This window comes from Cryptomeria japonica, chromosome 11 (genome assembly GCF_030272615.1).
Source record: "Cryptomeria japonica chromosome 11, Sugi_1.0, whole genome shotgun sequence".
Lineage (NCBI taxonomy): Eukaryota > Viridiplantae > Streptophyta > Pinopsida > Cupressales > Cupressaceae > Cryptomeria > Cryptomeria japonica.
In genome coordinates, this window is record NC_081415.1 from 483,184,018 (window position 1) to 483,206,728 (window position 22,711).

Sequence of the window (22,711 nt, forward strand, 5' to 3'; positions counted from 1 at the left end):
GTAACCTAGATATTTGTCATCCAACTCTCTCCCTGATGCAATCTTTTCTCTGATCTCCTGATACCAAATGTCCGAAGGAAGGGCACTAAGTATCTTTCACCTCAAATCTACACTAAGAGTCACCACTGAAACCTCATGTCTATTGTGACTCAAGGCATCCTCTACCATATTCTCCTTTCCCTAAATTTATCTCACCTCAAAATCATACTCACACAAGAACTCCATCCAGCACCATTGCATGGCATTCAAGTTCGACTATATAAAAATATACTACAACCTACGGTGATCACTATGTAGCTCCAACTGATGCCAGAGAAGGAAATGTCTCCAATGAACCAAAGCATGCACCACTGTTGCTAGCTCTAAATTGTGAGGAATAATTTAACTCATGATCTTTGAGCTTATGTGACTTATATTCTATCACTCTACCATCCTACATCAAAACTGCTCCAAGACACTCCAAGTATGCATCTGTGCACACCACAAAATCACGCAAAGGATCTAGCACTGCTAGAATAGGTGCACTAGTCAAACACTCCTTAAGGATCCAAAAATCCATCTCACACTGATCTAACCACACAAACTCCTTCCCTTTCCTTTGAAGAGAAGTGATGGGTGATTAACCCTCGAGAAATCCTAAACAAATCTATGATAATAGCCTGCAAGACCCACGAAGCTACAAACCTTGCCCACGTTAGTGGGTGCTGGCCAATCCATTATAACCTAAATCTTAGAGGGATATACTATGCTACCCTCTCTTGATATGACATGATGAATATATTTCACCTCTGTCTGAAAGAACTCACACTTTGTCATATTGGCGTACACTAGTTATCTCGAAGGCACTGCAAAACCTGCCTCATGTGCTCCTCCACTTATCTCGAGAAAACCAATATGTCATCCAAGAATACAAGCACAAACCTATTGAGATACATCTTAAATACTCCATTCATCAAGATCATGAAAACTGATGGAGCATTAGTGAGACCAAAAGGTACCACTGTGAACTTATAATGTCTATATCTAGTGCAGAATGTTGTACAGTAAATATCTGCCTCGTGAATCATCAGCTGGTGATACCCAAACTTAAGATCTATCTTGGATAAAATCTTTGCATCCTTAATATGATCAAACAGGTCATCAATCCTCAATAAAGGATACTAGTTCTTCACCATCACCTTATTAAGTTGTCTATAATTGATATACAACCTAAGGGATCCATCCTTCTTCTTCACAAACAATACCGGCATACCCTTAGAGAGACACTAGGGAAAATGAAACCCTTAGCCAATAACTCCTCCAACTACAATCTCAACTCACTTTGCTCTTGAGTAGTCATCCAATAAGGAGCCTTAGATATAGGCTTTGTTCCTGGAACCAAATCTATCCGGAAAATAATATCGCGCTTCAGTGACATACCTAGAATCTCACTAGGGAAACATTTGAAAACTCTTGGAGGATGGGATAATGATGAAATATATCATCATAATCCTCTCTCTCTCTCTCATCTAAATCATTCACCCTCATTGCAAAAAACTGACAACTCTATCGTGCACACCGCTTCAATAGCATAGCATAAATAATGCAAAGAGAAATAGGTCCTTGGACACCCACTATGTCCACACTCTTCCCACTATCATCTAAACATTAAACCCTCTTGCCATGGCAATCAATAATATCCTAATGAAACACAAGCCAATCCATGCCTAGAACAACGCCATACGAACCCTAAGAGAGAACACGAAGATCCACTGAGGTAGTACAAGCTCCCAAATCTAACATACAACCATGCACAAAAAAATCAACTGCCACCTTGGACCCCATAGCTAACTCAACGTGCCACCTATCACCTTGCTTTGCCACAACAAGCCCGCATCACTCTACCACTGAAGGAGAAATGAAAGAATTAGAAGCACCTGAATCAAATAATATTGAGCAAGAGATACCACCTATCTCACATGTGGTCTCATCAACTGTATCTTGGTGCTTAGTCTAACAATTATCAACTGCCACAAAGAGACGATGAGATCTCCCTACATCACCAACTGTAGGCTCAGAAGTTGCTTGTCTTTGTCTTGACATCTATGTGGATCTTTGAGGACACTAAGCAGAGTAATGACCCTGTTGTCCACAAGTAAAGAAAATCCCTCTACTAAGTCCTCATGTTACTAGAGGTGCACTGGATTGTTGGGCACTACCTCTACTCAACTGTTGAAAACTCTATGCTGGCTAAGAGGGAATTGATTATCTATCACACTGACTGCCATGATCTTTGTCCTACTGAGATCTAGCACCACAACAAAAACTTTCTCTGCACAAGATTCTTCCAAGACTGATGTCTACTCCTAAAAGTCAAAGGATGACTCCTTTCAAATCCTAAACCCTGTGACTAAGTACCCCTCCTAACTGGTCCTGCAGTTGGATCACTAACCGTCTGCACACCTGACACACCACCTAAAGAAAAATTCAGGTTCTCCTTGGCTATTCGCACTTTCTCCACTGCTATCTCCAAAGTCTTAGGCTCGAGAAGTTGATCCCCTCCACTGATGCGATCACTAAATCCTCTAACAAAATGTTGAATCAACGTAGGCTCATCATCAACTATCCCAGTGTACTACTTAAGTTCAAAGAACTTATGCTCATACTGCTCAACTGTCATGTTCTGTTGCCTCAAATCATGAAACTTATCCACCTTTCTCTGCCCCCAATTATCTGATATGAATCGGGCACGAAACCACTCGAGAAACAATTCCCAATAAATCATTACAATATCCAATCATAACTTCTACTCCTCAGTACGCCACCATGTCAAAGCAAAGTCATGAAGATAGATGATCACACACCTAGCTTTGGTGTTACTGCTAGACGGATGCATAGAAAAATAGCTGCCCAATTCAAGAAGCTAAGTCTTTGCATCCATGCCACTACTAGAACCATCTAAAGTAGGGGGACGGGATCTCAAAAAATCTCTCATATGACTAGCTACAACTGCATCCTGATCCATAACTACATCTACTCTCATATGAGGCGAGCTTGACTTCTCTCTCTCTTGATGTCCAAAATGGTGAGACTTTTCTTGTCGGTTCTCATGTTGTCCTAGTCCTTAGCGATCAAGAAGATTTAGAAGTGCATTAACCAATTATGGAGTCGCATCACCACCTTGTTGATCCTACTATTGCTCCTCGTGGTGTGACTCTTCAGAAACCTTGGGACAAGGAGTCCATCAAGTACCCATATGACCACCATGACCATGACCTTGACCTTGACCTCTACCTCTAGCGATAATCTTGCCTAACCAATATGCAAAAGAATCTATAAGCTAAAGCTAGGGAAACAAATGCAAGGAAAATAACAAGCAGGGATAAACCGCTAGGCTACCCTATGCTAAGTGCTAATACGAACAATGGGCTCATGTGAAACTAGAGTACCTAGTGCATGAACATGGGCTCTAATACCAAATGTAATGCCCACCCAAATACCCTAGAGAAATAAAAAAATCTAAAGAAAAATAGAGAAAAAAAATTAAAATCATCTACTAATACATCCTATGTAACCAAGTTCATCGAACCTATATGTATCAATTGCAACATCTACCATATTTCAAGTACGCATAGAACATCATAAACATAAACATAGATCATATAACACAAGCAGAATTAATACTAACATAACATCTAACATCTTTTTACACATTTCATTCATGTATCCATTCAGTATTTCCCTAGGGTATCTTAACGATACTAAATACTAGCAACATCATAATAATTTAGCCATATCATGAAAGCAATAATATACATTCCATTAAGATCTACTCATTTCTTTCCTAACATGAGATTATGAACTACCAATGGATATCTATAAAAATCAAATAACCTAAGTTCCTTTAGACCACCAACTCAAATGTTCATAATACCCTTTCATTCCATTTACATATGCAAGAATATAACAAGTATTATTCTACTTTCCATTTATGACATAAAGCCATTATCAAAGTAAGATTCATATGATATAACAAGAGTGCACTAAATATAACATCTGATCTTCTATTCCATCATAAGAACTCAAACCCATACATAATGAATAATTTAAACAAAATGAAACATATGGTAAACATCTTCTTTCTTCATTACAATATCATAGTCTTTACAACAATATCATATCCTATTACAAAGAGTACTTGATACAAGTGCATAATATTATTTACATTTACAAAGCCATCATGAATACACATTACAATCTCAATATATAGAAATAATTTGCATGTCCATTGCATGATAAAGAATCATAGAATTCATAGCCACGCACATTAACATCAAAGAAGAACATCCCAATGGAAGAAGGCATCAAACCACCCGACCATGTGGAACCAAATAGGAACTACCCCCCATGCTAGGAGATGACATGGGGTTCCAACTCACACTCAATACCTAGCCTAACACCTAACAACCAAGGGACTCAACATTACATCCACAAGATAACACCAATAGTCAAAGATTAAATCACAACACATGGCTAAATCATAAATCAATAAACTTCCAAAGGCATGAACAACAAATCAAGGCATAAGGATAATGGACACATGTAGGGAAAGAGTGTCATCACTATTGTCAATATGGATGAACTGATTATGTATTGCATTTATGTTTTGTCATTGATGTCAATACTAGCTATTATGGTTGGTTATCGGCAGATAGGTTTTGGTTACCGGAAGAAGATCTAGTGTTATCGACAGAAAGGACAATTTTTGTACACTTTTGGCATGTTTGGATCAATAGAGTATGTTTGACTTTATGTGTTACATGCTTCTAGAGCATGTTTTAGTCATTTCGTATTGACTTGGTGATCGGATGCTATCACACACTCTAGTAAACCCTTATTGGCATGGGTTTAAGGTTTAACCGACAGAGCTTTCACTAAGAAATCCTGGCAGAATGAATAAGTGGTGTCAGTGCGGCTTCTAGATTGAATTCGGGATGCAGAAGGTGATCCATGATCATGTTTCAACTATTTTAAGACATTTATTTGGCCTGATGGACCCAAATTAGGTCTGGTACCTATCTAGGTTATGGACTGGTATCATGTTAACATGTTCTCTATACGTTACCAGGATGATTTATGGATTGGTTATTGTTATTTTGGTCTTAAGCCGACATGAAATATTATTGTAATATGGATGTATGTAATGATCTTATTGTAATATCTTTTAGGTGGCCAACCTAATTGATTTAGGCCTTAAGGTTGGTATAAATTGATGTAAGATCTCATTGTAGATCATGTTATGTGAATGGAAATGTAATATCATATGCGAAGGAGATTTGGTCTATCATAGGTGATCGAATTGGGATAAAGGAAGAGGTTAAATACCTTTGGTATTGAGCTTAATGGGGACTGTAATCAGGCATGGTAGATGCTATCTCTGGCAGTTCATTATTCTGGATTGTTGTCCATTTATCTTGAGGTGGTTATAACCTCTCTATAGTTAGTGAGACTCTTTTGTAATGAGCAATACGTTCTAGGAAGTGTGCCTTCCCGCATGTGTAGGCCCCTCATTGTATCACATATTTTCTGCAGAAGTATCATCTGATGTGGGTAGGCTTCCCACCATGGTTTTTCCCTTTTCGGGATTTCTATGTACAAATCATGGTGTTATGTGGTATGGTTGCATTGTGTTGATTATTTGTTTTATTGCTTACCGGTATCTGTTTCTGATATTTCAGTACTTAATGTTTATATGATCTGGTTAAAGGTTATTAAGTGGTTTGGCTGATATAATCTGTTAACAATTGATTCACCCCCCCCCCCCTTTGTTGTTAACTAGTTATCCTAACAATTGGTATTAGAGCCTTGGTCCTCTTTTGCAAAAGCTTAATCACTTGAGCTAGATCCTATGGCAGCTAACACTTCAAATTCACCAGCAACTATTTTTAGAAGAGAAATCCCTAAGCTTGATGGAACAAATTATGGGATATGGAAAATTCGAATGGAGACTCATCTTAGATGTCTTAGAAAGGATATTTGGGAGATCACTGAGAAAGGATACACACCTTATGATCCAGCATCTGTAAATCTTGCTCCTGCAGACCTGGACAAGAATATTGAAAATGATTGCAGAGCTAGAGAAGCCCTCTTGTGTGCACTTATTGATCAGCAAATCATGGGATTGACTGATAAATCATCAACAAAGGCTATGTGGGATAAATTGCAAACTTTGAATGAAGGTGATCCTACAGTCAAAATTGTTAAACTTGATGGTTATGAGATAAGGTATGAAAACTTGAAGATGGAAGATAATGAAAGAATTATTGTGTTTATGGAAAGAGTAAATGAGATTGTTATGGGAATTCAATGTTGTGGAGGATCTTTAAGTGAAGATGAAATAGTTTCCAAAGTCTTGAGAGCCCTTCCACCAGCTTACAAGATGAAGGCAACTACAATTAATGAGCTGAGCACAATGGCAAACACTTCAGTTAACAGAGACATTCTGATTAGGAAATTATCTGCTTTTGAGCTTAACAAATTTGGACCTTCTGGAGCTACAAAGTTTGAACCTGCTTTTCATGCATCATCATCATCTACCAAAAAAAGTGATTGGAAAGCCTTATATGCAAAATAATTGGAAGATATGAGGAAAGAAGATGAAGAATTTGAGCAACTTGAAGCCTTATTTGCTAGAAGAGTACCTAAAGGACTGACAGGAAGTAAGTATGAAGGAAAATTACCTTTTAAATGTTTTGCAAGTAATAAGATTAGTCATTTTGCATCTAGATGTCCTAAAAGGAATGTGAGATTTGAAGAAAGAGTTAAGAAATCATTTAAGCCTAATTAGAACAGATATAGATTTAAGAAAAGTAAACAGTGCTACATAGCGGATGAGGAAGGAGTAAGTGATGACTCCGAGGATGAACCAGTAGTGGACTCTTCTAGTGGATCTGGAAATGGAAAGGAATGGGTGTTCTATGCTTAAAAGGAAGATGAACCGGAACCGGCTATCATGAATGAAGAAAAGGCTCTGGCAGAAAAAGTTGAAGATAAGGATGAATGGGTAATTGATAGTGGATGCTCGCAACATACGACCGGAGAAAAGAAAATTTATGTCCCTGCAAGAATATAAGGGCAGTCAAGCTAGATTTGGAGATGACAAAGCATGCATGATCAAAGGTAGAAGTATTATTTCTCTGGATGGCAAGCATAATACTGATAATGTCTATTATGTAGAAAGTTTAAAGAATAATCTCTTAAGTGTTCGTCAATTGGTGGATAAGGGTTTCCAACTTCAATTCAAAGAGAGAAAATGCAAAATCATTAACAAAACTAGTTTGGAGATTGCAACCGGTACTCAGAGTGGAGGTAATATCTTTCACTTGAATACTGGTAATAAGAAATATTTGATTGCTCATATTGATGAGAGTTGGTTATGGCATAAAAGGTTGTGTCATGTTAATTTTGATTGTATTGTTAAGATCATTTCAACAAAGGCAGTTAGAGATATACCTAAGATTATGAAGCCTCATAATCTGGTATGTAAGGAATGTCAATTGGGAAAGCAAGTTGGAACTTATTTTAAGAGCATACATGATAAATATAATTATGTGCTTGATTTGATTCACACTAACTTATGTGGTCTAGAAAGGACTAGAAGATTTCAAGGTGATAGCTATTTCATGCTAATAATTGATGATTATTCTAGAATGATGTGGGTGACTTTTCTTAGGGAGAAGTCTGAAGCCTTTGAGAAGTTAAAGATCTTTAAAGAAAAGGTTGAAACATAAACTGGATTGAAAATCAAATGTCTAAGATCAAATCAAGGCGGTAAGTTCACTTCTCATGAATTTAATGGAATTAGGAGACAGTTATCTGTACCTCGGACTCCTCAGCAAAATGGAGTAGTGGAAAGGAAGAATAGAACCATTTTGGATGCAGCTAGATCTATGATGATGGAAGCCAAATTGCCTCACATCTACTGGAGAGAAGCAATGAGTACAACAATCTACACATTCAACAGAGTTCACATCAAAGGTGAAATCGGTAAGACCCCTTATGAATTATGGTTTGGACATACACCAACTGTTAAGTATTTCAAAATATTTGGAAGTAAATGCTATATCAAAAGGGATGATTCAATTGGGAAGTTGATCCTAGATGTGATGAAGGGATATTTCTTGGTTATTCAATTCAAAGAAAAGCATATAGATGATATGACAAAAGATTGCAGAAAATTGTGGAGAGCGCTAATGTGAAAGTGGATGAGAAATACAAAAATCAATCTATATCAAATGATAGGGAACCGACAGTAGAAATGATAATAACTGAACCGGCAATGCCTCAACCGGTACAAGAAACTGAGATAGTTACACCAGTACAATCAGAAAATTCAACTATGACTGATGATCATAGAAATGAACCTGAAGTTCAGAAGACACCAAGGTATGTAAGATTAAATCATTCTGAAGATCAAATCATTCGAGATAGGAATAAGGGAGTTATGACAAGAAGAAGACTAGAAAATGAAGAGGTATGTCTTATTTCTCAAATTGAACTGATATCTATTATTGAAGCTTTTAAAGATAAACATTGGTTAAAGGCTATGGAAGATGAATTAGATCAGATACAAAAGAATGAGACTTGGACTTTAGTTCCCTGGCCTAAAAATAAGAATGTTATTGGAACTAAATGGGTATTTAGGAATAAACTGAATGAGGATGGTCAAGTTGTAAGAAACAAGGCTAGATTGGTTTGTAAAGGATATTCTCAAATGGAAGGAATTGATTATGGTGAGACATTTGTACCTATAGCTAGAATTGAAGTTGTTAGACTATTTCTTGCCTATGCATCTTATAAGAACTATAAGGTCTATCAAATGGATGTTACATGTGAATTTTTGAATGGTGAACTTGAGGAAGAAGTATACATTGAACAACTTGATGGATTTTCACTGACATATAATAAAGATATGGTTTGCAGATTGAGAAAAGCTTTATATGGATTCAAACAAGCTCCTAGAGCTTGGTATGCAAGGTTGGATAAATATCTTTTGAAGCTTGGTTTTACTAAAGGCGGTGCTGATAGTAATTTGTATTATAAGATTATTAATGATGATATTCTAATTATTGAAGTATTTGTTGATGATATCATATTTTGGAGGAGAAGATAAATTGTGCATAGAATTTTCTAATAATATGAAGAATGAATTTGAAATGTCCATGATTGCTGAGATGAGATTTTTCTTAGGTTTGCAGATTACCCAAACTGACAAAGGCATTTTTATCTGTCAAACTAAGTATCTAAGGAAATTATTGAAGAACTTTTCTATGGATAATTCCAAACCGATAAGTACTCCTATGCTGACAAGTGAGAAATTATATATCAAAGATACATGTACACCAGTAAATTTGACAAGGTATAAGTCTATGATTGGTGGCTTGTTATATCTAACTCAGACTAGATCGGATATTATGAATGCAGTAAGTATTGTTTCAAGATATCAAAGTAATCCTAAAGAAAATCATGAATATGCAATAAAAGGGATATTCCAGTATTTGCAAGGAACAACAGAATATGGCTTATGGTATTCTAGAAATGATGATTTCACTTTATGAGCATATACTGATTCAGATTGGACAGGAGATACTGATGATAGGAAGAGAACTTCTGGTGGAGCTTTCTTTCTTGGAAAGAAACTGGTTTCATGGATCAGCAAAAAACAATCATGCATTTATTTATCTACAACAAAAGTTGAGTATGTTGCAGTAGCAACTAATTGCATTCAAGTCTTATGGATGAAGCAAATGTTGAAGGATATCAAGGTAAATTATAGTGAACCAGTAGTTATCTACTATGATAACTCTGCAACTATTGACATGTCTAGGAATTCAGTATTTCACTCTAAGACTAAGCATATATGAATAAAATATAACTTTCTTAACGACAAGGTAGAAGAAAAGGAAGTCAAATTGGTTTATGTGAACACTAAAGAGAAGATTGCAGATATATTCACTAAACCACTATCTAAGGAATCATTTGAGTATTTGAGAGACAGGTTAGGGGTTTCTTCCCTTTCGATAGAGACTTGATTGATGCAGTTTGTCATCAGTCTAGCATGCATTATTAGAGATATTATTCATTTCAGCACTAATGAGTGGTGCTACTACTAGGGGGAGTATTCTGCTTTGAGATCCAGAGGTTTATATTCTTGCTTTGATATTTTTGTCAGATTTCTGGCATTGATGTCAAAGGGGGAGAGATAGTGATATGAAAAATAAATTCAGAACTTTACAGAGATATTATTCACAGGGGAAGAGTTATTCATATTCAGGAGATTGTTGGTTATCTTCCATAGGGGGAGACTTATTTAGCATTTTTTGGTACTTAGATGTTTTTCACATCTAGTGTTGCCATCGATGCCAAAGGGGGAGATTGTTGGCAATATGGATGAACTGATTATGTGTTGCATTGATGATTTGTCATTGATGTCAACACTAGTTGTTATGGTTGGTTACCGGCAGATAGGTTTTGGTTACCGGTAGAAGATCTAGTGTTACTAGCAGAAAGGACTAATTGTTGGACACTTCCAACATGTTTGGATCAATGGAGTATGTTTAACTTTATGTGTTACATGCTTCTAGAGCATGTTTTGGTCAATTAGTATTGACTTGGTAATCGAATGCTATCACACACTCTTGTAAACCCTTACTGGCATGGGTTTAAGGTTTAACTAGCAGACATTTCACTAAGAAATCCTGGCAGAATGAATAAGTGGTGTTGGTACAGCTTCTAGATGGAATTCAAGATGCGGAAGGTGATCCTTGGTCATGATTCAACTATTTTAAGACATTTCTTTGGCGTGATGGACCCAGATTAGGTCGAGTACCTATCTAGGTTATGGACCAGTATCATGTTAACGTGTTCTCTACACATTACTGGGATGATTGATGGATTGGTTATTGTTGTTTTGGTCTTAAGCCAACATGAAATATCATTGTAATATGGATGTATGTAATGATCTTATTGTAATATATTTTAGGTGGCCAACCTAATTGGTTTAGGCCTTAGGGTTGGTATAAATTGATGTAAGATCTCATTGTAGATAATGGTATGTGAATGGAAATGTAATATCATATGCAAAGGGGATTTGGTCGATCATAGGTGATTGAACTGGGATTAAGGAAGAGGTCAAAGGCCTCCGGTATTAAGCTTAACCGAGACTGTAATTAGGCATGGTATATTCTATCTCTGGCAATTCATTATTCTGGATTGTTGTCCATTTATCTTTAGGTGGTTATAACCTCTCTTTAGTCAGTGAGACTCTTTTGTAATGAGCAGTACGCTCTAGGCAGTGTGCCTTCCTACATGTGCAAGCCCCTCATTGTATCACATACTTCTGGTAGAAGTATCATCTAACTGTGGGTAGGCTTCCCACCATAGTTTTTCCTTTTCCATGTTTTCCACGTACAAATCATGGTGTTATGTGGTATGGTTGCATTGTGTTGATTATCTATTTTATTGTTAAGTTTTATTGCTTTTCGGCATCTATTTCTGCTATTTCGGTACTTAATGTTTATATGATTCGATTAAATGTTATTAAGTGGTTTGGTTGATATAATATGTTAACAATTTATTCACACCCCCCCCCCCGCTCATTTGTTCACCGGTTATTCCAACAATCACATGCTAGACTCATGTGTAAATTGTCGTATCCTTGGAACCAATCAAGAGAGATCGATATACCATTTCAATGGTCTTCCCAAGCTCATCCAAAAACCACCTCCCTAGGATTATCCATTGGGGAATACATAAACCAATTTCTTATCATGATTAAGAGAATCCTAATTACCCAAACTCACTAATCAATTATTAAGGTTATCACTTGCAATTACAAAAGAAACTCTTTATGTGGAAACATAGGTCTAGACCCCCTCCTAGAGATCTGTTTCTCACAACCTAGGTCCTATACATGAAAGAGACCACTCTCCCATCCATTGACCATAACCTAAAGGACAACATACATAACATAACAACAACTTGAAGATCACAAATAATATGAATACAACAATAGCATTACTGAGAACCAATCTGATACACGACATGAAGCATACACCCATAAACAATTAAGAGCCTCCACAAGAAACAATACAAAAATGAACCAAAGCATAAACATGGGAAAAAGAGATAAACCAAGGCATATCCAACCCTCAACAGTGAGGAAAAACACATCCCACTAGAGCTCTAATAACATCCCTCAACAATGAGGAAGTCTCCCTCAAGCTGGAGCAATACAACATGAATGCAATCTCCTCAATGATAAGGCACAAAACCCTTAACTGGAGTACTAATCCACATAAAAAAATTAAATAAGAGATAATAGGAACCTCAAATAATCTCAAATCAATCACACAAAGCCTTTGTAAAACCCCCATAAATTGATTGACAAAACCCAGAACTCGAAAATGTTGAAAACTGCAAAATACAAGCAAAAATGCACATCCAAAACCCAGAATAGTGCATCTAAAACCCATAATAGAAAATATTGCACTTAATTTAGTGCACATGATCCATTAAATAGTGCATATGATGCTTTAAATAGCGCATATGACTCTAAAATAGGGCATTTGAAAATAGAGAAGAAAATTGAAAGAAAAACAAGACAGTTAAGGCATGAGATTGCCCAGATTTGCATAAGGACTCATCAATCAACTAAGGGAAACCTCCAAAAGGTCTAGGAAGACAAAATAAATCCAAGAGAATAAAAAACATGAGAGATTAAATTAAACTTAGTGATAGACTTCATTTCCCAATCACAGTTGCACATAGACTGCACAAAAAACTCCCAAACTTTTGAAGCACAAAGGGAGACACTACAATGCACAAATAGGCTTCAAAACGCAACGTGTAAGTCTCAAAATAATATAATAAAACCATGGAAGATCTTCAATAAATTCAATAATATTAAAATACCAAATTGAACAAGGAATATAGACAATATAGTGCATGTACAATGCATAGGCACATATCCTACTTGCATGATGCAACTGAAACATAGAGAACATAAAAAAGTCTCGATAAAATATATAAATTCCATCAATCTCAATAAAGACAATATCAAATAAAACTATGATTAAACATAGAGAAACACACAACAAGTATTTCCAAAATCTTTTCAAAAATCAACACATACAGGGAACCAAATAACCAGATAGAAGGACAAAAAATTCCCAATCCAATTCTTCCTATTTCAAAATATATAGATATAATACTATATCCCTTCCTAGTAACAATAAACAATCTCCCAATACACAAACATTGAGTAGACACAGTGCAAACATTCATTTCCGACAAGAAATTCAAAGAAATTCAAAGGCAAGATCCTCCAACCTGGAAAATCAAAGTAATGGAAGATGAAGTTGTAGAAAAGCAATCCATGAAGCCAATCCAAGCCAAAATCAAGTAACCAAAAACTTCCAGCCAATAAATCAATTTGCAGAAAAAAAACCCGAAATGCTAACTCGACAATGCATAGGCGGCCTAATAAATAAAATTTGCATTCAAAACTATAGAAAATCATCGGCCAATGAAAATATTCCATAAAACTATATTTCATACATTTCGTGCATTATTTCAAGGTAAATATTATTTACTGATATTATTTGCCAACCTCTGTAAAATCAACCAATAGGGTAAGAGGGTAGGTAGAAAATATAACTTAATCAAATAACTTTATAACAGCAAGGGTATTATATTTAATAATCTTATTATTATAAACTTAATAAACAACTAATAATTAAATATCAAATATATGATAAATAAAATATATAAAAGCCAATATAAATAAAGCTCAATTAATAAATAAAAGCTAATTAAATATAAAATCAAATAAATAATAAATCATAATCAAACAATAAATAATAATTGAATAATTAATAAACAATAAATAAATTAAATCAACCTTAATTAAATAAATACCAAATAAATAATGAATAAATATTTAATCAATAAATAATCAACTATAATGTTAATATTTAATAATCAAATGTTATTAAATACTAATATTGGTACAAACACATACTCACATCTCCTCAAGCAAACTAACAAAAATGAAACGTACAATTGGCCCAAGACTCTAAACACCAACTTGCATCATGGTGCAACTGACAAGGCATACATCCTAAGCCTAAAGTGTGTGAGGGAGACTATGCCTTCTCCAAAAACTTTCCATTGGGATAGGACACGCTCAAACCTATGAGACCAAGTGGAGTCATTGTCTGGTACCTCCAAACCTACATCCACCACTAAACACGGTACACCACATACATTATGATAAAAAGACAAGTGAAAAGAGAATCGCAACACCATATCATGCTCGCAATGAGTGATATGGCATCGTCCCTTTCATGAAGACAATCACACAATATCAACATCAATGCATCCCATGAAACCATAATCATGAAATAGGGGTTAGAACTAACATAACATCATAAATCATAGAATCCACATAGGAAAATCAAGTGCATATAATCCATACAATGTAAATCCATCCATCAAAATAATCCAGAATGTACCATCGATCATATGGATCATCCAATATCATGAGTCATATCACATATCCATCATCATCAACTTGCATCTAGGGTCCAAATAAGATCATAAGTGTCGATCAAATATCATCCAAACATCAACCATGAGTCTAAACAAGTCTATCAAAACATAAATCTAAAAGGTGAGTCTAGGAGGGACACTACAATAATTTTATTATTAATATATGATGAGAGATTAAGTTATCAAGCTTTATTATAAGATGAAATATTATTTTAAGAATATAAAGTAGTGCTATTGACTTCCTTTGACATAAAATATATTCAGATTTTAGCAATGATGATGTCAAATACTTATGTATGTATTATATGCTGGCAATATGTACATATTGTCATTGATGTCAACTTGATGTCTAACAATATTTATTTCCCCTAGTGATGTTTGGGCAGTAGAATGTGTGGTCAATGATGTTACCATTGTTTATATTGATGATATTAATTATGTTGTTGATGTGTGGTCATATGTAGAGTTTGATGAGGATGATGGGATTCAGTATTGATGACTAATGGTTGTAGTTTCTTTGGGTTGTGGATGCCACCTTCTTTGGTATTTGATGTATACTCTATGTGTGAGATATTGTATTGTTGTAGTGTCCTAAAATTGCACCCCTTGCAATTTTGACTGCATTTGAGGCCCTCGCCTTAGTGTTCTCATCCTTATGCTTGATCAGGACCCATTTATGACTCTACCGTACAAAATTGGCATCAATATCATATTCCACCTTGCATTGCACCTTAACCCTAGCCCAAATATGGGGTAGCACCAAGGTGTGGCGCCTTGGTCCTTGCTGGGACCATAGCACCATGCCATGATCCTCCCTAATTGGGGCCCAATTCAAACCCTTTGCCCTATCCAAAATTTGGGCAGGAATCCCCTCCTTGTGTCGGCCTGTGTCAAAAAATTAATATGTTTGACGACGGGCAAGTATATAAGGAGGTCTTCCCCTCTCATTAGCATATACATTCGTTACATGTGAGATTGGGAGAACAAGCAATCAAACATTCAATCATTAAAGTATTCACCATCAAGCATTTCTAGAGGTCTTCAAGGCTGCATATTCTTCATCTATCCATTATCGAGTAACATTACATCATTCATTTGTAAGCATGTGTGTATTATTAGGGTTTTGTCATGTTCATGCCATTTCATACAACATATGTGATTACATTCAAGAAGCAAAGCATCATTATCAATCATTGTAGATCTGAGGTATACCTTTCCAGCATTTATTTCAAGTATTTTAAATATTTCATTCAAGGTTGATTCCAAACCGGGGTTTGACTTAGGAAAACCCCTATTCCCAACCTATTTCCCCTCTCTTTCTGTGTACAGGAAACATGTATGGAGTTGTACTCTTCAGAATAAGCTTCATTCACATTGACGAATCAACCCTTTTTGGTGTGCGAAAAGTTCGAAGGATCGTGGTGTCACGTCATGGTCCTGTCTTTTTAGGAGCTTTTTTGAGGGTCATATCCGATTTGACTTATACTGCTCAAATCGAGGTGCACGTGAAAATCTTGCATCTATAGTTCACTTTTTCTACATATTTTCCTTCACTTTTTAGCACTTTACCTATTTCAGTATTTCAACTTACAAAAGAGGAAACCCAAATCAATCCAATCCATTTAGTATTTAGTCCTTATCTAATTTGTGACTAAATCTAATGGATTCTAACCCTCTTTTGAATGTAAAGGTCCTAAGTCATCAAATTAGTGGTTTTCATTCTCCTTTGGGTGGAAACCCTAACTTTTCACCTTTACTTTTTTGGTGAACCCAACTTCTTACACCATTAATTTTGATTATTGTTCTCAAATATAAGTGTATGGAATTTAAAATTCAATTTTTCATTCACAAGCTTGATTTCCTTGCAAATTTTAAAAATTTAAAAGTTAATTTCACTAAAACCCTATTTTTTAAATTCAAAATTGAGCTTGTGATTTGTTTAATTTGGATTAATTATTTCAGATCTGAGTACTTTTCCATTTTACAATTCAAATTTTCAACCAAATTTCAAAAATTTAAGTGGTTAAATTCAAAAATCCTGATTTTTAATTTTTTAAATTGAGCTTGTGGGTTGTTTAAATTTTGAATTTCACACTTCAAATTTGGTTGTTAATTTCAATTCCAATTTAAAATTACAATCTTGGACCAAATTTAAATTTCAAATTTAAATTTTAAAATTAAGTGGTTAATTAGAAGAGCCCTAATTTTTAGATTTAAATTATTTTAACTCACCATTTCAAATTTTAAAATTAAGAGGTTATTTTCACAAGTCCCTAATTTTAAATTTTAAATCTCTTTTGGATAATTTTAAATTTAAATTAAGAGCTTATTTTTGCATAATCGTAATTTAAATTTTAAATTTCCTAGGAGGTTAAATTGAACATTATAATAAGTTTATTTGAAGTTTGTAGTGTAAGGATGTTTAGAAGGAATGAAAGTATTAGTAGATGAAGGAATATCTTGCAATCAATACATTATTATTCAGTATTCTTTCAATCAATTTGCTTATTTAATTGAATAATCATTTTTTCTAAAATATTATTCAAGTTTCTAATTTCAAATCTCAACTCTCAAATTTTCAGATTTCAAATTCTCATTTCCAAATTTCATTTCACACTTTTCAAAAAAATAAAAAATAATAATAATAAATAAAGAAAAAAAATCAAATTTGTGAATCTCATCAATTTAAATAAATTAAGAGGTTTTATTTGTAAAATCCTAATTTATTTTGATTTAAATATTCATCATGGCAATTAATGGATTTGATTTATATGCTATTTCATATATGATTACATTGCTTTTTATGTACATTTATTATAATCATGTGTCGGATAATGGCTTCTTTCATTTTATGTTACTCCTTTTCATCCATATCACTTGGACATATTGCATTTTTAGGATTTCCAAGTTGCTTCATTTTCATCAATTAGATCTCAAAGCTTGCAATTATCATGTACATTTTGTTATGGTGATGTTTATGGGAAATGTATTTCATACATAGATCACCTAAAAGCTTTTGTAGATCCCAATCCTAGAGATGTTCATGGAAAACTTAATACTTGTACCTCTCTTAGGGTATATAATGAAGTAAGAGCTAATACTCCTATCAATGATGTCTCTAATGGAGAGAAATCCTTGAAGAGAAACATGGCCTCCATCTTCTTCTCATACACATACCCTAGTGCTAGGGGGGAAAATCAAAATATTGGTGTTTCCATCTCTCTAGATCCTCCTTATTCTCCTAGAGCCTATCTTAATCATCAAAACATTTGTAGAGAAGATTATGTTATGCATTTAATTCATGATATCTCTCCTCACATACCACTAAACAAAGATGACACCTTGGATGATAAGGATATTCCTTCCCAATCTACCAAAGAGGATATGCATTATGAAAGAAAGAAAAATCCTCCTCTGCAAGATATTCCTTCATCTACTAATACTTTCATTCCTTCTAAACATCCTTACACTACAAACTTCAAATAAACTTATTATAATGTTCCTCCACCTTATCAATTAAAGGATTCATATAGGAGTGGCTTTAACATAATATCAAAACAAGGTTTTAGAGGACAAGGACTTGGAAAATTTGAACAAGGAATTCGAGTCCCTATAAACCCTCCTACACAAATTACCATATAAGGCCTAGGAAAAAATAATAAATCTCCTATGGATTACCTCCTTAGGATTTAATATATTAAAGATCATCTTGCAAGACAGCAGACCATTCATTCACGTAAAATTTCTTCTTATTCAAAAACTCCTTTTTGTTCGTTTGATTAAACTAATGACCACCATGTTGATGATTGTCCTAATTTTCAAAATTCAATAAAGGAACTTATTTATAGTGGCAAAGTTAGAATCATTGATGACAATCCTTCTTCTTCTAATAACACTAGTCCTCAATCTCAAAAGAATAAACCTACACCTATTGATGATCAAGAAAAATTAGCCACTAGAATCTTTTGGAAATTGAAGTATGAAAAGAATGTTGTTTTTCCTTTTGTGAAGTTTAGCACTAAGCATAAAGAAGGAAGTGAATATTTTATTCTTCATCATGGTGGTTCTCATTCTCTTGAAAAGTGTAAAGCATTTAACAAATTTGTACAAGAACAATATGATTGTGCTCGTATATGACTTTCAACAAATCTTACTCTCTTTCTTGGTGAAAAGGTAGTGCCTTAGCTTGCCATTAGAGGAGTTTCTTTTTAAAATTCAAATTTCTTGGGGAGCAACATGATTCTCTTCTATCCCCCCTTTCACCTTTATAGTTTCACCAATTCCTTTTGGGATTGCATTCTTCGTAACTTGATGTCCTTTCTTGCATAGAATTATCCTTCATGTGAATAAATATGTGTCCCTTGTTAGGACCTATTCTTTGGTTGAAATGACACATCTTTTATGGATAATCTCTCCTAAGGAAATGTGTGTTTATTCCCCTTGTTTATCCTTGTCCTCTTTCTTGGGGGGTAAGGATAGATTTTTCCTTCCTCTCTTCTATATCAATATTCCCTTTAGGAGTTGCATTTTTCATGTATTAATCCCTCCATGTGGAATATGTGATCTCTTCTTTCTCTCTCTCTCTCATTCAAGATTACCTCTTCTTTAGAGTTTCATTTTTCATGTATTAATCCCTCCTTGTGGAATATGTAATCTCTTCTTTCTCTCTCTCTCTCATTCAAGATTACCACTTCTTTAGAGTTTCATTTTTCATAACAAGATGTCCTTTGTTGCATAGAATTATCCTTCATGCAAGTACATGTTTGTCCCTTGTTAGGACCTATTCGTTTTTTTAAACAATGTGTCTCTTATGAATAATCTCTCTTTAAAGGTTGTGTAATTCTTCTTGTTATCCTAACACTTGGGGGGCAATGATCTTTATCTCTATCCTCTCTAAGGATACACTTTTCCTTTGTTGAGTAGTGTTTTCTTATTATTTGATGCCATTCCTTATGTGAAGTTGTTGTTTTCTCAAGGATTCTCTCATATGCAAGAGGTGAATATTCTTGGCTACAACCTCTTCCTCACTTGGAAATGTATACCTATCATAAAATTACCCCCTCACATTTGTTCAAAAGTGTGTCATCCTTAATCAAGAATCTCTTTCACCTTGCAATAGGATGAAGGTATGCATTCTTGTTCTCCTTCCTTTCCTTTGGTATAATATGTATTTGTTCAAGAAACTCCTTTTGGAGGTACATGTCTTTTGAACAAAGATCTCTTCTCCTTCGAGGATCTCCTTTACACTTGTTGCAAGATATATTTTTTTCAACTATCTTATTTGTGCTTAAAGAGTATTCCCTCTCTAGCTTGGATTTATGACATTGTTGCCTAAAGGATGTCTCCTTGGTGTTTGAAGGTTGGTATCCTTATTTCTAGCTTCCTTAAGACATCAAAATAGGGCTATGTTGACATCTTAAGGGAGGTATCTATATCGCTCCCTTTGTGTCATATTATACTATATTCCATGTCTTAAATGAGGTGTTCATTCTTGAAACCAAAGGAAACAAACTCTTACAAGAGATGCTCCGCACCCAAAACCAGACACATCATTGGATATATGTCTTAGATGGGGTAACACATTACCAAAAGTAGAGCAAAACTCTTACATGGGATGTCCTCAAAACTAGGCATGTATATGTTTCAATCAGGGTTACACATTCTCAAAACCAAAGTAAAACTCTTAAACAAGATGTTCTCGAAGTTACACATTCACCCCTTGGCATTTTCACACATATTTGCACACACAGGCACCCCTTGGCATTCGCATTTACATTACATGTCTTAAACAAGTTGAAGAACACTCGAAACTAGAGGAAACAAACTCTTATATGGGGTGCTATACACTTGAAACCAGACATCACTTGCACACATGCATGAGGATAAGTGGAACTAGAAGAATAGGGCTAGGCTATTTTTACTCTCCTCCCCAACATGGATCACCTAGATGCAAACATCTAGGGGTGAGGTACCTATGTTCCCTTTCTCTCTCTCATCATTCTTCTCATGGATCACCTGGATAAACACATCTAGTGTGTACTCATTCTCTTTCTCTTCTTCCTCTCATGAACTCATAGCTTTTCTATTGATAGTTCATGGATGATGCTTGGTTTGCTCCTTTAGGTGATCACTTGTGTTTGTGAGATGGCATTTTGCAATAATGATATTAGTTGTTGAGATATTTTGATATCGAGGTCTCTTCGGCTAGTTGACTTGAGGTCTTGTTTTGGTCTTTAGATTTTGTTGTGTGTCTTTTTGTGTCTTTTATGTTTGTTTCCATTTGTTTTCCTTTTTACTTGTCTTCTTCTTTGTGTGCCCTTGCATATGTTTAAGTGAGTTAAGATCCTAAGATTGGGTGCTTGGTTCCTTGAAATTAGTGATGTCTTATACTCCTTATAATCTTTCTTCATTTTCCTCATCTTCTTCATTTCTCTTTATTCTACTTTACCATGAGTATTTGCATAAGCCCATACTCCTGCTAAAGTGGGGGCTAAATGTAGCATCCTAAAATTACACCCCTTACAATTTTGACCGCATTTGGGGCCCTCACCTTAGGGTTCTTATCCTTATACTTGATCAGGTACCATTTATGACTCTACCATGCAAAATTGACATCAATATCATATTACACCTTGCATTTCACCTTACCACTAGCCCAAATATGGGGTAGGACCAGGCCGTGGCGTCTTGGTCCTCACTGGGACCATGGCACCATGCCATGATCTGCCCTAATTGGGATCTGATTCAAACCCTTTGCCCTATCCAAAATTTGGGTGGGAATCCCCTCCCCATGTTGTCCTATGCCAAAAATTAATATGTTTGATGACATATAAGTATATAAGGAGGTATTCCCCTCTCATTTGGATATACATTCATGATAGGTGAAACTGGGAGCACAAGCAATCAAGCATTAAAGAATTGAAGTATTCATCATCAAGCATTTCTAGAGGTCTTCAAGGTTGCATATTCTTCATCTATCCATTATGGAGTAACATTACATCATTCATTTGAAAGCATGTGTGTATGATTAGGGTTTTGTCATGTTCATACCATTTCATACAACATATGTGATTACATTCAAGAATCAAAGCATCATTATCAGTCATTGCAGATCTAAGATATCCCTTTCCAAAATTTATTTCAATTATTTGCAATATTTCATTCAAAGTCAATTCCAAACCAAGGTTTGACTTAGGCAAACCCCTATTCCCAACTTATTTCCCCTCTCTTTATCTATGTAGGAAATAGGTACAAAGATGTACTCTTCAGAATAAACTTCATTCACAGAGACAAATCAACCCTTTTGGTGTGCGAAAAGTTTAGAGGACTGTGGTTCTGCTTGATGGTCCTGACATTTTAGGAGCTTTTTTTAGGGTCAGATCCTATTTAGCTTATACTACTCAGATCCAGGTGCATGTGAAAAACCCGCATTTGTAGCTCACTTTTTCTGCATATTTCCATCCACTTTTCAACACTTTACCTATTTCAGCATTTCAACTTACAAAATAGGAAACCCAAATCAATCCAATCCATTTAGTATTTATTCCTTATCTGATTTGTGACTGAATCTAGTGGATTCTAACCCTCTTTTGAATGTAAAGGTCCTAAGTCATAAAATTAGTAGATTTCATTCTCCTTTGGGTGAAACCCTAATTTTTCACCTTTACAATTGTTGTAGGTGGAGATATAATGATTGTATATTTTGGAGGGATATGGATGATGATGGTTAAGGATTTTTTCTCATTGGTCCTACCAACTTTTGTCTTGCCAATGATGTTTTTGGAAGTTTTTGCATAAGATGAGTTATGATATGTAGGAAAGAGTATTTAGTGTCTGCCTAGAAGAATGCTCTGCATTCCTCCACTATTGTGAATTTGGTCCTACATAATTGGAATTCATGTTTGTGCTCTATGGGCATCACACTGCTATCTTTTTAGGTTCCCTGGGTTGCAGCTAAAGTGGTATGCGATGGTTGTTTGTTGACAGTTTGGCTATTTGTTAGAGGTGGTTTGAATGGTTTGGGAGATCCTTTTCATTCTTGCACATTGATGGTTTAGGTGTTTCAACTTATAGGACATGTTTCTAATGCTCGTGTGTTGTCTCAATTCTAGTTTCAAATGTT